The 16,416-nt window shown below is 43.1% G+C and overlaps 1 protein-coding gene across 1 annotated transcript in view; it reads right to left on the bottom strand.

The window, feature by feature from the left end:
- The window catches only part of LOC112113988 (cat eye syndrome critical region protein 2), a 131,719-nt gene that overhangs the window by 66,469 nt on the left and 48,834 nt on the right, over positions 1-16,416 (bottom strand). Inside the window, 1 exon segment of the mRNA XM_024210488.1 lies at positions 522-616. The gene's annotated coding sequence lies outside the window, so the exon portion shown is untranslated.

Here is a 16,416-nt window from a genome sequence, read left to right on the forward strand (position 1 = left end):
GAATATTAACGACTTGTGATTTAAGCAGGGGCTAAAGCAGGGGTAGGCAACCTATGGCACGGGTGCCGAAGGCAGCACGTGAGCTGATTTTCAGTGGCACTCACACTGCCTGGGTCCTGGCCACCGGTCCGGGGGGCTCTGCATTTTAATTTAATTTTAAATTAAGCTTCTTAAACATTTTAAAAACCTTATTTACTTTACATACAACAATAGTTTAGTTATATATTATAGACATAGAAAGAGACCTTCTAAAAACGTTAAAATGTATTACTGGCACGCGAAACCTTAAATTAGAGTGAATAAATGAAGACTTGGCACACCACTTCTGAAAGGTTGCCGACCCCTGGGCTAGAGAGTAAAAGAGAAATGGGACTCCCTTGCACTTATTGAGCAACGTGGCCTGGTCATTGGTGACGCCAGATCATTTCTATAGCATCATTCTGAAGCTGTGTAACATCCCTGGGACTATGTTAATTAGCTCCCTTGCAAAAGGGCTTAAACCATAGAGCAAGATTACTCACGTGATGTCTCTGCGCTGATAGCAACCCTGAAGGAGGCAGGCAATCAGGTCACTGATAAACTCCACATCATCCCTGTGAAGAGCAGCTTCCAGTTCCTATTGAGAAGGGAAGACAGAAACAAAGATCAAATTCCTTAAAATACTCCCTTGGCAAACCAAGAGCAGGAAGTCTCAGATGGCCTAACTGATGCGTACTGTACCCGAGGGAGTGCCATCCTCTGGACCAGCCAGGCCGTTCCCCTGCAGCCACCGCCACAATCACAACTGAACTTGTCTTTTTATTTTTCTGTAGAAGTTTCATTCTTCCACATCAACTTCCACTATAATCAGTCCTCATTACTTTTTCCTTGCAAGGACTCATAAGTAAACCTTGAAAAGGTTTTACCACACACCTACTAGCACCAGCCCATGCCTTCTGTCCAGAAGCAGATATGGAAGATGGGGTGCCCCTGTTCCAGTGAGGTTGAGGCACTGCAATCTAGTAAGTAGCACAAAGCCTCTCCCATCCGAGGATGATGGGAGGCAGGAAGGCAGAAATTGAACAATTTAATTCTGTTGCCTGTATTTCCTCCTTAACCAGAGGAAGTTTTCCGTACTTATCAATGGTGAGCTCATTTAAAACACTTGTTCAGGAATACGGCCTGAAAATCCCACTCACCCAGGATGAGCAGCAATTTCAGATAGGCAAGCAGAGAAAGGAGAAAGCATGGTGGGAGGGACTGAGGCCACAGATGGAGTTGCTGCTCCTTTCCCTGAAGGGAAGCAGGGATTTTGCTCTCAGAAAACTTTTTTTAAAAGAGAAAAGGTGCTGTCAGACCACATGATCTGTCCCCAAACGCCCTTCCCTTGAAAGAACAGTGGAAAATAGCATGGCTTATTTCAGTACAAAGGAGTTCACTTACAATGTGTAATACAGGAAGTGACCTATAAAAAGGATAAACTTCTTAACCAGTGATTAATACAAATCTTGTACATACTGAGAGAATGTATTGGTAATTTTATTTCTATTGGTAATTCATAGATTTATATTTACTCAACGTAGCTAAAAGTTTATGCAATATCAAAAATACTTAATTTTAGTTCAAAAACTTCACAAGATGACACGAAGCAATCTGCTTTCCATTAGTAACTATTGATAGTGCACAGCAAGAGTTAATAGAATAAAATTTAGTATGGATAGATAGCCTAGTCATAAGACACTATTCTTTATGGTTTTAGTATATACAGTGGACTGAATACAGATTCATGGCTGGATGTTGCCCAACACACTATTAAATAAATGGTTATATTAATGGCTAGAGAATAAAGAATAATCAATAACGAGAAAAACATTTTAAGTGCCAAGAACTCTTTGATTAGACTCCTGATATTACAACAATAAAATTATTGATAACAGATTAAAATGATAAAATGCTGTTTTGTGTTTGTAAACGGAGCTCACCATATCCCTCGTGAGGGAGATAAACACATTTTACAAATAGGGAAACTGAGGCACAGAGAGGGTAAGTGACTTGCCTATGGCCACACTGCACATTAGTGGCAGAAAGGAATAGAGTCCTAGAAGTTACTTGTTTCCTACTCTAGCCACTAGACAATACTGATAATTAAAAGATTTTATGGCCCATGGTTATGCCTGCCATCACCTGCATGAGGTAATATTACCTCTATATTAATAGCAACTATGAGGTACATAAAAATTTGTTTGGTAAAATTCTGGCGGTATCTACCTTATGCAGGGCTTAAAGGTTACAGATTCCAATAAAATGTGCTTAGGGAAAAAAGGTAAGCAGTGTGACAAGACATCTGCCCGTTCAGATAACTTACCATGGACAAAGTCCAACTCACAGAGAATGTAGTGTTAGGACACAGGAAGAAAGGAGACCCCATGAGATTACTCCATTTAGGGCATACACCCCCAAAATCACCCTTGTCCGCAGGGCACTTACTTTTGTGCATTAAAGCAGTCACTCAGCATTCTGTCTTTGCCAGGATGTGGGAGCCTTTTGTAACAAGGTATATACAAATTGTTTCCCCTGAGCCTTTTCGATATGCTGTTTGACTAACACTCATCAAACAGTGGACACAATCCACTAAGATAGCCTAGTATCTACTGTGATTGTTTTCAAAGTATAGGGGGTGGGGGCAGAAAACTTCTGACCTTTACACAGTCAGAGTTCACCAGTCACTAGTGAAGATGCAATGTGCATTCTATAAGGCATTGGCAAAGTGCTGTTGAAGGAGGATGACATACATATGAGGAGTCAGACCAAACAGGACTGCAGTGGTATCAACCTATTTACCAAAACACAAAGCTAGGGCACTCCTAACATTACCTTTTCAGACAAGTCTCAGTCACTTTGCAACCAGTGGAGGAAAAAGGACAACTGGGCTTTAAAGCAGTTCTAAAGCTGCAACGCAAACACTTCACCCAAACTAAAACAGGAGTGGGATTAGGGAAGGAGGAAACTCAGCTGAGTTCTCATCTTCCAGAAGTTCAGCATCTCCGACTCTTGGGATCACTCCCCTCCACCCACACCAAATTTTAGGAAAGAGCAAGAAGAGGGGTTAGTCACCGTCTCAGTGTCAGCCCGACAATGTTTGACAGACCCAAACAGCTCTTGTGATCTTTTTGGTATCTGTTTAAAAAAGATAATGACTTGTAATCTTTCCCATAGGGATTTCTCTTTCTACTGTTGCGTGGGTGATGCAATGTGAACAGTCAGGCAGAAACAGGGTTTTTAGTTTAATTCCTACCGAGTGGTCCACTGACTGGTCTGTTTAATTTAATGTCATTTTTCTCCAGCCAGGCAAGATTTTAACCTAAAAGGCTAATCCTGCAGTTCTTCCACGTGCATAACTGTCACTGAAGTCAAGGGGAGTTGTGGGGATGGACACACGGCAGGATCACCACGCCCTGAAAGGGACTAAGCAGAGCGCAGCTCTAATGTTTCAGCTCGAGAACAAAGAATTAGCATGATACTCTTAATATGTTTTCATCTACTCCATTAACCCAGGTCTTGTATGAAGAGAGCAAGAACATTTTTAAACTTCAATCTGAGCAAGGGAAAATACAGCCAGGATGATAGCTAGTGCAGTGTTTAAGCAGGAGACAATAAAATGATACAGCAGGGAATTACAGTACTTCGAGAAGAAACTCTCACTGGAAAGACAAGGTTCTCACTAACTTTACCCCTCAGCGCTCCGTCCCAGAGCTCAGTCCTGGGATAGGGCAATAAGTGACTCTCCCTCCTCACCACCCTCCCTCAACCCTTTGTTTTTCCCTTTTCTCTTTGAGCACTGAGCTGTGAGCACAGAAATCTGAACCTTGCCAAAATGCTTTGGGGACAGAACAGAAAGGAAACAGAAGAGGCAGCAAATCAGCAGAGGGGGGACCCAGTTCCTCCTCCTCCTCTGTAGTTTCAGAGAGCAACGGACAGGAGAAAAGCAGGATTCTCCCCCTCTCCAGCTGGCGTCACAGCTCATTAGGGAAAAGCCTGTTTAACGTCTTTCCCTCCCCCCAGCCCCATGACTAAATCCCTCTGTGTCATGCAATGGCTGTTGGGAAAAAGCACATTGCACAGAGCAAGGGTAACCACCTCACCAAGGAGAAGCACTGGCCTGAAGCAGGGTTATCCGGGGGAGGCGAGAGGGCAGAAATAGATCCCTCAGCACTAGCTGGGAAATAGCTTGCAGTTCTGCTTTGAGAGATGTAGGTTGTCTGGCAGGCTAATACTCTGCCCTGCTTAGGAGTCACATTACTCCCCACTTTTCCCCTTACTGACAACCCCGGGCAGGTATAATTAACCTTTTCAGTGCTCTATTGGAAGCCCTGAAAGTCTGTGTGTGAAGTGAGTACTGTTAAGGAACTTTTATAAAACACATTCTGCCCTTGCTGCTGTGTCTTGTTGTTCTCAGTTTCTACCTCACTCCTTCCTGGAAGGGCCTGTAGGATACACATAGGTGCAGGGGCCTTTCCAGTAACTAGAGTGTTACAAGGACAGCTCAAAGGCAACTGTGCCTGCAGAATCCCCAAAAAAGCAGCTTTCAGCGTCCGGGTGAAGATAAAGCTGATCAACACATGCAGGTTACTGCTGGTGAACTCGAAGAACAAAATAATGAAAATTAGTGTGTTGGTATTGCAGCAACGAATATCCTAAAAACTGTTATAAACATCAACTCGGAGATGATACAGAAACCAGCAACGATGCTTGTGTCCATTTATTTCAGATGAAAGGGCAATTCAAGTTAACGGTGACACTCCAGCTCTCTGGCAAGCTGTCACTATGGACCACGGAGCACAACATTTGGGTGCTTTTGCTTCGGAAGCCAGGTCCCAAACCAGCAGCACTACAAGTTTAAGAACACAGAGAGCAGGTGCTCTGAAAGGCACACAGACTGGCCTGATGACGTAATGGGACAGAATTCTAATGCTATGTCTATGCTAGAGAACTCACTCGCCTGTAACTGAACTGGGTGACAGAATCAGTTTAGCACACAACTGATTAGGTATATCCATGCTCTCCACTGCAAATCAGTTTAATAACCCATGCTCTTTTGTCCTATGTTGACACTCTTGCTGTACTAAACTTTCAATGACAATGCCTTCTGAGTATTGATCCCACAGTTCCACACTTTCATCTACTCGGCATCTACAGTGTAGCTAAGACAGTGTAGTCTGAAACAGTTTCACCTGAGCCAGTTCTTGGACATGCTGAAAAGCAGCATCTACTCCAAACAGTCCGTGGAACACATAAAAACCCGATGAAACACTTTGCATGTGCGGACATCAGGGGTTTAAAAAGCATTCCTGAGGATTAGTTAAGTTCTTCACAGAGTACGTTTCCTCATCTGAGATATAGCTTCAGTGCCTCTGAAAAAGACTGCAAGCTTTTCTCTGAAAAAAATTAATTGGCCAGAAGATAAAGGGCATGCCACGTGGAGGGGTAAAGAAAGGAATATAGTTGTCCAGATTAGGCATAAAGATGGGGAGACCTGGAGTTGGTTTTTTATCACACTTCCAATCCACACTATTTATCCAAGGGTTCCCCAGGGCTGGCACATCTGCTTTACATCTCAGCCTGACCATTCCTACTTCCCCCTCCCATTATTTAATCAGCTGTTCTGATAGCTGTGGAAAGAAGCAACCACCCTCATCTGGACACTGGGCTTCTGGAAGCAGACAGTACTAGCTTGCAATACATGCCCGATATAAGAGTGTGACATCTCCTCCCAGTTTAACTGCCCTGGACCCCCGAGCTTGTATTTACCCCTTATCCTCAAATATCACCAGGGAAATCCCAGAGAACACCCATTCAATCCATTTTGGTAATGGGAGGAATCAACACAGGGAAAATGACCACAGGCTACAACAGATTCTGCCACTAACCTGCCCAGGATAGCGTGAGCCACAGATGAACAGATATTTGGGGGAGGGAATGACACCCACAAAGACCCACTTTCACACTACCGCCAGAAGTAAACTAAGAAGAGACCATTCAAATTATTCAAACATCCCAGTTAAAGATTGTTGATTGGAAAACATCAGGCTATATCTGGATGAGCCCAAAGTGGCTGCCTGATCTGGTAATCCCAGCATGATGCTGCCCCACAGGGGAGGGGAGTCCTGGGGGGGGGGGGGGGATCTTGAGCTTGTTGCACAAGCAGCATACTTGGTCCTAAAGAGTGTTTTATGTTGCTGACAAGTCATACCATCCACCCAGCACCTAGCAGAGCTAATGGGCTCCAAAAAACCAGAGGCCCTCTTTGGCTGTGAAACTGCAGCGAATGGAAGAGAAAGGAGGAAAAAATGGGATTCCTAGAGGTTACTCCACTCCAGGAACCCAGATGGCAGCACATTGGATGTTTTGGTAAAGGGTAGACGTCATGGAAAGAAATCTGGAAGGTTCCAGATCCTGATGGAGTCTCCAGATCAGATTATTTTACATGTCATGGACAGTGGATGTCGATTTCCCAAATATTTGCCTAGAGATTCCACTCCTTCTGGCTCCTGTGCCTTCATTTCACTGATAGGTGGCTTGGCAACACCATTCAGATTTGTATTTGTGCAGCAATCCTCCTGCCTGCCCCAGCTGCGGCTAAACACCCCTTCCCAAACTGCCCAGTGTCCTTGCTTCCCTGCAGTCCTGTTGGCGATTGCACCACAAGAGCCCGTCTATTACCCATTTTCAATAAGCTGCTCAAGTGTTTTATGGCTTCCTGAGCTAAAAGCCCCTCCCCTTCTGTATTTGAACTGCCTCCACAGCAAAGACAAAAGACAATGCCAGAGTTAAGTGTCAAACCTCCCCCCCCCCGCCCCCTTTGCTGCCCTGACTCCTGGCAACAGGAACCTAATCGACAGCTCTCCTCAAGGAAACAGCTTCTTGGCACCTCATCCACTGGGGACTATTAACTCTGGAGAAGCCAGCATTCTACAGCGTATCACAGGAAAAGAGGAAGAGGCTTAACATCAAGCAACAGTTCAGTGGCCCCAGCAGATAATATTTTGGGCTTACTGGCTCTTGTGTGCAGGGATGGGGGGTATAGGAAGGGTGGGAGCAAATTCTGCATGGGGAATAGCAATTCCTGATGCAAAGGGAAGGTGGCAGGAGGCCAAAAACCTTCCTCCCTCTTTTTTGCTCTTCAAATCTGTTTCTAATGCTAGTGTGTTTTGAGACTTCTGAATTTCTGCCCCTCCTCTTCCAATTTTTATAAGTACACTTTGGAGTCTACGTGGAGTGCATTATAACAGGGGGCATAATGTTACAATAGGGCTGAGTAGAGGTGTGAGATGACAGCTTAATACAAAAGAGATGGTTATAAACAGAAAAACAGAGAGAGATTGTGGCATGACCTCCACAATGGCCAGACAAACCTGACAGCCACATCAACTGCCAATGGCAAAAACAAATCCCACCCGCTGCCAATGAATCAGAGGCCTGATGGGAAAACCTTCATCTTCCTCTTCCCCACCAGCTCCACTCCCGCCTCTAAAACAGATTCTGTGAACTGATTTTGAATACTGTTAAGTTAAACTTAACTAGATTTGAAAACGCTGAACACAATTCAACACTGCTGTCCAGCATCGATGGACTCGAAGAGTGTTTTTATTTAGGGGAGAATATTTTTGTGCAGGTTGGAATATTTAAACATGATTTGGCATGCTACCTCCTTAAAACTCTCCTTTGCTGTGAGCCCTAAAAAAACCTCACCATGGCAAGGATGCTGGTGTGTTGAGAGCGCTGCCTATCATGCTGGCCAATAGTGTCTCATTGTTTCCTTGTACTTCCTGTCTGTCTGTCTGCCTGCCTGCATCTGTTGTCTCTTGTCTTACATTGTAAGCGCTTTGGGGCTTTTGTTCTCTTTGTACAGCACCTAGCACAATGAGATCCTGGTCCATGGCTTCAGCTCCTAGCGCTACAGTAATACAAATAACAGCAGCCCACAATGTCTAGCTTAACAGTGCTTAAAATGTTCAACCCACGTGCCCCCAGGGCCCCAAAGCTGCGTATCAATAATGACAATAATGTACTCCTTCCTCTGGGCTTCCATCGTGTCTTGTCTGCTCTGTAAGCCATTTGGGGCAAGGTCTAGCTGTGTTTTGTATTTTATGCTTTGCACTGTGCAGTCTCAACCCTTAAAATAATAGGCTTAAAATTGGGGTTGATAACAGTTTCTTACCAGGGCTGCAGAACATTTGGAGCACTGAAGTAACAAGCTAGTGGTTCCTATTCAGTAATCAAATATTAGCACTATGCACTCTGATAGCACCTTTCTCCAAAATTCTTAAAGCTTTAACAAACATTTAACGAAGCTTCACAACACCCTTGTGAGGGAAGGCGGTAATATCCCCCATTTTACAGGTGGGGAAACTGCCGCAGAACAACTGACTTTAGCAAGGGCACACTTTATTGAGTGACATGGCTGATAAGATAACTCCGGAGTCTTGACTCCAGGTTCCTGTTCTAGCCAATGCATCACCTCTGTTTTTCAGCAATGTTATTAGCAGACAAAGCACCTGGAGATCATGCGGTTTTCTCTCACTAACAGATAGCTCCTCCCTTTCAAAATAATCCCCTCTCCTCCAGAGCAGATCATCTACACCGTTTATCCATATGTCAATTATGCTGGTTGAAGAATAAGTATCAGCTTCTAAAATGGAACAGCACTGATCATGCTTCAAATAGGAGGGGGACAAAACGTGCAGACTCCACCCACACATTTGTCTTTTGTAGTTGAAAATAACTCCAGCACTTCAGTAGGAGAGAAGACAAAGACCACGCAAATATCTGGAACAGCCTTATTTTGTACCTCATAGGCAAGGTACAATGTGTTGCCTAGAATGAATCTCCCCCATTAGTACCACCTGTATCCGCTGCATTCACACCATTTGACACCAGCACCAACAGATAGCTTAAGCTCCAATTTTTTAATGGGATGACAGATAACTTTATAACTAGGTTGGGCTCTCTAGGGGAGAGGGATGGAGGTCAGCAGGAGGCTAAGTAGATGCTAGGACTTTTCTGCAGTTAACACACTGCTACGTAAACTGTGGAAAGTTTTTAAGCTCCAAAAACTTGAGACACATCCATCTGCAAACCACTAGCTGGATTTCACTTGGTAAAGGCAGCCCGTCCACACATGCTGCAATTGAATGTCCCCCTTCACTGGCCATGTGGTTACAAACAGCTCAAAGCTCGTAGCAACTATGTTTTACATAGCATTGTAAGATGACTGCAATCACATACTTATTAGGGAATAGCATCAGCACTGCTATCTGCTGTCTATACACCAGTGCTTGATGCTATTCCCAGAAGCATCATCGGTTTAGATCCAGTGACTACAGTGCAGTGTGATAAATACAGAATGGCTGATCCTGTGATGTCGCCATCTTCTACAGTAAGAGGCTTCCTGGGTATCTGCTGAGAGTTCTGTTAAGCTTTTAAACCCATTGGTAACGTGGTGAACAGGCTGTAGCTCCAAAGCCAAAAGGCTTGAGATAATAATCTGATTTCAAAACTCCTCCTCTCCAGCCAGAGGATGAGATCAGGACATGGATGTTCTCCATTTTAGGTCTGGCTGTAGTGCTCATCTGCCCAGCATGTGGATAGGGGACAGAGAAAGAATGGGCACCAATACCTGAAGTGGATTATTTGGCTAAAATTCCTGTAAAGGTTTAAAGCCTTAGTTGAAATAGTATTAACTTTCTATAGGGATTTGCATGGTTCATTGCATATTTAGACTAAACAACATGTCTATTCATGCCAACTTTCACTTTTCTAGTTTCCTCATTGTAAAGTGTCAGCTAAAGTTTGCGGTTTGCCATCATTCCTGTCTGAGAGATGATACAACAGCAGTGGCTTGGAACACTACCACCATGAAAGTTCTGCATAGAGGGAAGAGCACTTCTACCACTCACCCACCTTCTACACTATCACACACAGGGATATTATATTACCACTTGATGGGGATCCATCTTCTTGTGTGCTGGGACAAAAAAGATTTAGAGAACACCTTCTTAAGAATTAAGAAGGTTCCATTAGCCCAATTTCCAGGATTGTGGCTCTATTGCCCATCTTCAATCACAGCAATAGTCCAACCTTTCTATTTGGGGAAAAGGTTCCCCCACCACCCTGCACTTCTCCAGAGAGAAAGCAGGATGCAATGCTAAAGGAAAACACACCAAGATATAAAAGGGTTTAAAGCCCTGCATTTCCTTTAATTTCATCTTTCCAGCCAGCCATTCTAATTCCCGGTGAGCAGGGCCGCCCAGAGGATTCAGGGGGCCTGAGGCAAAGCAATTTCAGGGGCCCCTTCCATAAAAAAAAGTTGCAATACTATAGAATACTATATTCTCGTGGGGGCCCCTGCGGGGCCTGGGGCAAATTGCCCCACTTGCCCCCCCGGGCGGCCCTGCCCATCAGCTGCTATCCCTCCCCTACTTCCAGTGCAGTCAGATCTAAATACCTACCACAAATAAACCATAGCCTGTGATTCCACAGGGAGATTGGTCTTCTTATAGTGCTAGCAACATCAAAAGTAAGGATAATACTTACTCCGGGTAAAAGCAGGGAGAAGCCACAGATCTCTGTTTGAAGCTGAACAGATTGGAACTATGGAGTTTATAAAGCTTGCTGTCAGTATGCACCGGACCCCATCTATTCCATGATTGCATAGCATTTCCTCTTGACACAAAATTGTACTCCAAAATCCAAGCTTCCATTTCAAAATATCTTTTGGTTTTAGCAAAGAAAACTTTGAAAAGGTGAAATGAGCATAAATCGATGCAGTGTTGTTATCCTGCGTATGTAGGCAGCCTGAAACAATCACTCTGAGAAGTGTGAACTGCCTCTGGGGTTAGTCTGAAGCCTAAAGACGACATTTGAAGACAAACATTGTAAACTAGCTCACTGCTGATCATTTAGCAGAAACCTCCAGCTAATGTGCTTCTTTCACAGTCCCAAACTGCTTTCCATCTGTTCGAGGTGGCAAAAATCACAACCCTACCCCCTATTTAGCTGCCAGAAGCACCGGCTTTTCCCCCAGACAACTTCCACAATGGAGTTATATGTTAATACAAAAACTATGGTCTTATAATAAAAGGTGGGGGAAATGTATCACATCAGTACAGTAGTGTCTGTGTATTTTGATGTCAAAATACACAGACACTATAGTGGTCAGTCTTGTCAATGGAAAGGGCATAGGAAGAATGCCAGATATTGGAACACTGGTGTCAGAGGTCTAATGTGAGACCTTAATGAAAATGTATCTCAGTTATTTTTGATAGTGCCTATCCCTGAAGAATCCAAGCCATTACAATTAATCTAAGGAGAAGTTACCTTTTCAAATACTCATAGCACAGCCTTCAACTCCATGTCAAAATGTCATCAGACCCATGCAAAGGCACCCCCATGCTTTTAAAGCCTGGTAGAAACTGAATGTATCTGTCCCTCAGTGATTGCACGCTAACATTCTCAGGCTGGCCTCTCAATCCCAATTGGAATTCCACACTTCCTCAGCTCTCCTGCTGAACACACAGTTCTGCCCTGCTCCACTGAGCCGTCATCTTCCACAGGATGCTAGTAAAAAAAACCAAATAGGACCCAACGTGTTGCTTAGTGACCAAGAAGGTTGCTCTCACCACTCAGAGCAGCTGAAAAAAGAACCAGGAACCTCGGCAGGAATTCACATTCCACTAATCACAGCTGGGGAGAAGAGTCTGGTTAGAAGACAAAATCTGGGGGGCAGGTTTTAAACTGTTAAATTAAGACAAGAACCCAATTTTAGGCCTAAGGTCCTGGAACGCTTTGTGACTCATTGTGAGTAATTTGACATTACTACAATTACATCAGTGCAAACAACTCAGAGTAACACCTCTTGGCCAGACATGACAATGAACTAGCCAGAGCTACCTCCAGAGCTGGGGCAGATAGTTTACTCTGGTGTTCACTAAGGAGAGTGAAATGGAGCTCGTCTCATAAGTCATTAGAAGTCAGACACTCCACAGTCGATCCTAAGCCTGAGGTACTGTTCTACATAACAACGATGGTAAAGTGTTTACCAGCTCCATCTCTTTCTCCTTTATCTTTCTAGTGCATAGACTGGATATTTTTCTCAGGTATATTCTGTACAAAAGCCATTCTGCGTAGTGGCTAAATGAACAAAGATTTACATAGAACTTGTCCTCAGTTATCTGCAAATTGCTGACTGGAAACCTTCCCTCAGCAGTACACAGTTTTCTCCATTTCTCAGAAATGACGGACTAAGGAGACTCCTAGCAGAGGAAATACTAAACTGGTGGCAACAGACCTTGGAGGTGGAACACAGCAAGGACTGACTGTGACTTGCATCAAGGCCAGGGTCTTTGAAACTGCTTTATTTTGTCAGAACAGAAATTAGATTCCTCACTAGATACAGCACCAGGGTTAATATCAGGTTTATTAAACCTTTTTTGCATATACAGCTTTTTGAAAAGGATGATCTTGTGGTTAAAGCACAGGTCTGGGGACGAGGAAACTCAATTTCTATTCCCCATTTTGTTACAGACTGTTTGTGTGACACTGGGCAAGTCAATTCAACATTATGCTTTGGTTTCCCACATCTATAGAACAGAGATAGCACCTAAACCTCCTATCAGGCTTAATATAACAAGAATCTCACTGGATAGTTTACAGACCTCTCAGTGATAGAGAGACCGTATAGATCTTGTCTAAGGAGGCTTTTCTCTTAAAAACTCTCCTAACGGTGCATCTCAACTGGTACTAGCAACAATGGGTGTTGCCAGGATACTCAGGGCACAAGTATTTGCATCATGTTGTCTAATCCCACGCCAAGCAGTTCTAGAGGACACAGTGGTAAATATGCTTGTGTCCAGTGTACACTAACACTTCCACTGTTGCTACCACAAACAGGGCTGAACCACAAATAGTGAACTAGAAGGGAGATTTTAAGGAAAATGTCAGTTTAGACAAGGCTATAATTGATAGATCTCCCTTGCATGGTGCCCTCTCCCTACAAGTCTATAATCACCATACAAGTAGAATGTCAGTGCCCTAAAGGGTCCCTGATTTTCAGGGTTTAAAATAGAGAGAGAGACCAAAATAACAAACAATAAGGCAAAACATAACATTCAGATGTGGAACGGCCGCCATAGCTTTGCTTCACAGAGTAAGTACATTTTTAGAAGTTTCTGCTCTGGAAACCAATATTGGCTCCAGCATAAGGATTTTTCTCAGAATGCAAACACCATATTCACAACTACCATTTATATTTGTTAGATGTAACTAATGGAACCACTAAGATGTGCACACAACAGACCTGAGGAACTGATATCATCACAGTTATCTTTGTCTTCTCTTCCCCCTTTATTACTGCATACATTCCATCCTGTTTACAATTAGATTGTAAGTTCTATGGGGAAGGGACTGGATCTTGTGTGTGTTCTGTAACATGCCCAGCAGACTTTCGTGAACGGTACAAATAATGGGGGAAAAAACCAAGAAGGCCCCCTATCTCTGTTCAGAATTCTTCAGATATCCTTGTGTTTTCATACTACGTATAGCCATTCTGGTGCCATAAGCATTACCAGCCCTCCATACTGTGATACATATTGAGCCTGTACCAAAAGGTATCTCACAAAACCTGCCAAGGATCCAATACTGCCCACTTCCAGAGATGGGATTTACCAACAGTTTGATTATGGTATTCTTATGTTCCTACTTGAGCAACTCACCTATGGATTAAAGGCGCCTGAATATCACCTTCGTTGGTAGGCACAATAGTATTTCTTGCAAACCAAGCATAAGATTTTTTTTTTTAGCCACACTCCATACCCAAAGACTGTTTTCAACTCATTCTCTCCTAGCACACAGCAGATCCCAGAGGTCATTTCAGCTGAGTAACCTCTGAACCACATCCACCCCAATCAAAAGAGCCTCCACTCAAGAGACTGTCAGCTCTGCCCATTCTAGAGTTACTCACACAGAAGGAAGTTATCAAACCACAACAACCAAGCTTCATTTTCCCCTCAAATAAACCCCCAGCACAGAGTAAATTCTCAGCTGAACGGCAGCAGAATTCCACCAAGGCCAGGCCTGGGTCATTGAATTCTGCACTTTCCAGAAACCCAGTTTCTTATGCAGGGCCAGAGCTCAAGGGACCTTGTTTAACATTGCATTAAAAGCATTTCAAAAGTGCAGCCACATTGATTTCTAGCCAAGCTGCAGAGCTGGGCTTGGAATCAAAGCCAGCTTGTCCCACCTGCCTCTCGGACTGAAAGGGGCATGTTTCCAATGTGCCAGTCTGATTTCCAGGTGAAAGGGAGCATATAAGGAGATAAAAGGCACAAAAAGGGAGACCAGTTCTTTGTTCTAGCAGCATTTCTGAAGGAGCTGGAATATAGCCTAGTCCACTGCATTCATCCTTTAGAACAAGTATCTAACTTTTCTGGCACAACGAGCTTATCTGCACAAATGCTAATACTCACCATTGGCTATATACAATGTCAAATGGCTAAGAGTTCTAAAGGACAAGCTCACACAATGGCAAAAAGCAGGAGTCCCAAATACTGGAAGGGGACAGAATGGGCCACTGGATTCAGGGTAATTTAGCATGATCTTATTCCCAGACTAAAAACTACTTTATGGTAGAGTTAAAGTTGAGAGTATGGATCAGTAAAGTAAGTGTAAAACAAAACAAAAACAAAAAAAACCCCAACCCAACCATTACTAGGAGGTTGTAATTATCCCAAAAACCAAGCATTACATTATAATATAAAGCCAGGAAATTGAGAGTTAAGGTTACACTTTAAATAAATCCAAACATGGTAAGCTGTGGAAATGCACATTCAAACATCTCAACTCTACCCTGTAGTGAGGTCATACAATAACTATATGATTATGATTAAGGCACATTTTAGTGTCTGTAATCCCTGAGTAGACTAAACTGATTTTTAAAGACAATTTTTTATTCCCATATTCCCCACCCCATGGTATCATTGGTAAATGACTGGTTTTGCTACCTTTCAAACATATCAGCCCCACCTAAGAGCACCCTGAACTAGCCCTGTAGCCTATATAACCATAACCATTAGATACAACAATCTTTAATAAATCTGACTTAATTCAACCTAACTTCTCCAACTATAGTCTATGCACAAGAGTTCAGAGTTTTAAGTATATGGGAAATTTTAAGTGTTTGAGTTATTCTATTATTAAGGACATCTGGACAAAGAAGAGACTGGCAGATATTAAATTTCTGAAATGACTCAGGGTTGCGTTTTTTGTATTATTCATTTTTACTTAGGTAAAATTTAATTCATAACTTAGTTAACAGATTTACTTAATAAATTATTAGAAAATTAATTCTTTACTCAAGAAGCCTGGGGAGGTTACGCTATATTTTCCCATACCTCACAAAGACACTGAATACCTGCTTTATGTGCACAATGGAACTCAGCTTTAACTATGGAGCCACAATAAGCCCCTCCATAATAAGTGTGACTAAAACAAGGGCCATCTCCAAATTGCAGATTACACTGTAACTAGACCTGTTGGTTCCAAAGGAGCAGCGGAGGAAGTGCATTAAGTTCATCTCCCCACATTTATAGGCGGCTATGGAACACTACAAATCCATGCTTGAGCTGGGACTAGACAACGTTAATAAAAATTAAAATAAATAAATTAATGGAGATATCCTATCTCCTAGAACTGGAAGGGACCTTGAAAGGTCATCGAGTCTAGCCCCCTGCCTTCACTAGCAGGACCAAGTACCAATTTTGCCCCAGATCCCCAAGTGGCCCCCTCAAGGATTGAACTCACAATGCTGGGTTTAGGAGGCCAATGCTCAAACCACTGAGCTATCCCTCCCTCCTTGATGTTCAGGTCAAGATTTATTTTTTTTTTAAATGGGTGCATAAAATTAGGCTACAAAGTCCGTATTGAGGCATTTACATGATTTTTCAAAAATCTGGAGCCCCAGCAGCTTCCTCTTATTTCAAGCTACTGGGTACTCCATATAATATAAGGAGATATACCTATCTCATAGAATTGGAAGGGACCCTGAAAGGTCATTGAGTCCAGCTCCCTGCCTTCACTAGCAGAATCAAGTACTGATTTTGCCCCCGATTCCTAAGTGGCCCCCTCAAGGATTGAATTCACAACCCTGGGTTTAGCAGGCCAATACTCAAACCACTGAGCTATCCTTCCCCCCCATGTAGACAGGGCCTAAATAAAATGATGTATGTGAGAGAAGAGAAGAGGAGTGGATCTAACAAAGTAATGTGCATTTGCAGTTTTTAGGTTTGACTAGTCTTGTATAGTTCCAGGATTTTTTTTTTCCATTTCAAGTACGTTTCCTACCTTCTTTTTTTTTTTTTGTTAAAGTAGGTAAGAGAACGGGGG

This window comes from Terrapene carolina, unplaced genomic scaffold (genome assembly GCF_002925995.2).
Source record: "Terrapene carolina triunguis isolate 2854851 unplaced genomic scaffold, T_m_triunguis-2.0 Scaffold190, whole genome shotgun sequence".
Classification (NCBI taxonomy): domain Eukaryota; kingdom Metazoa; phylum Chordata; order Testudines; family Emydidae; genus Terrapene; species Terrapene triunguis.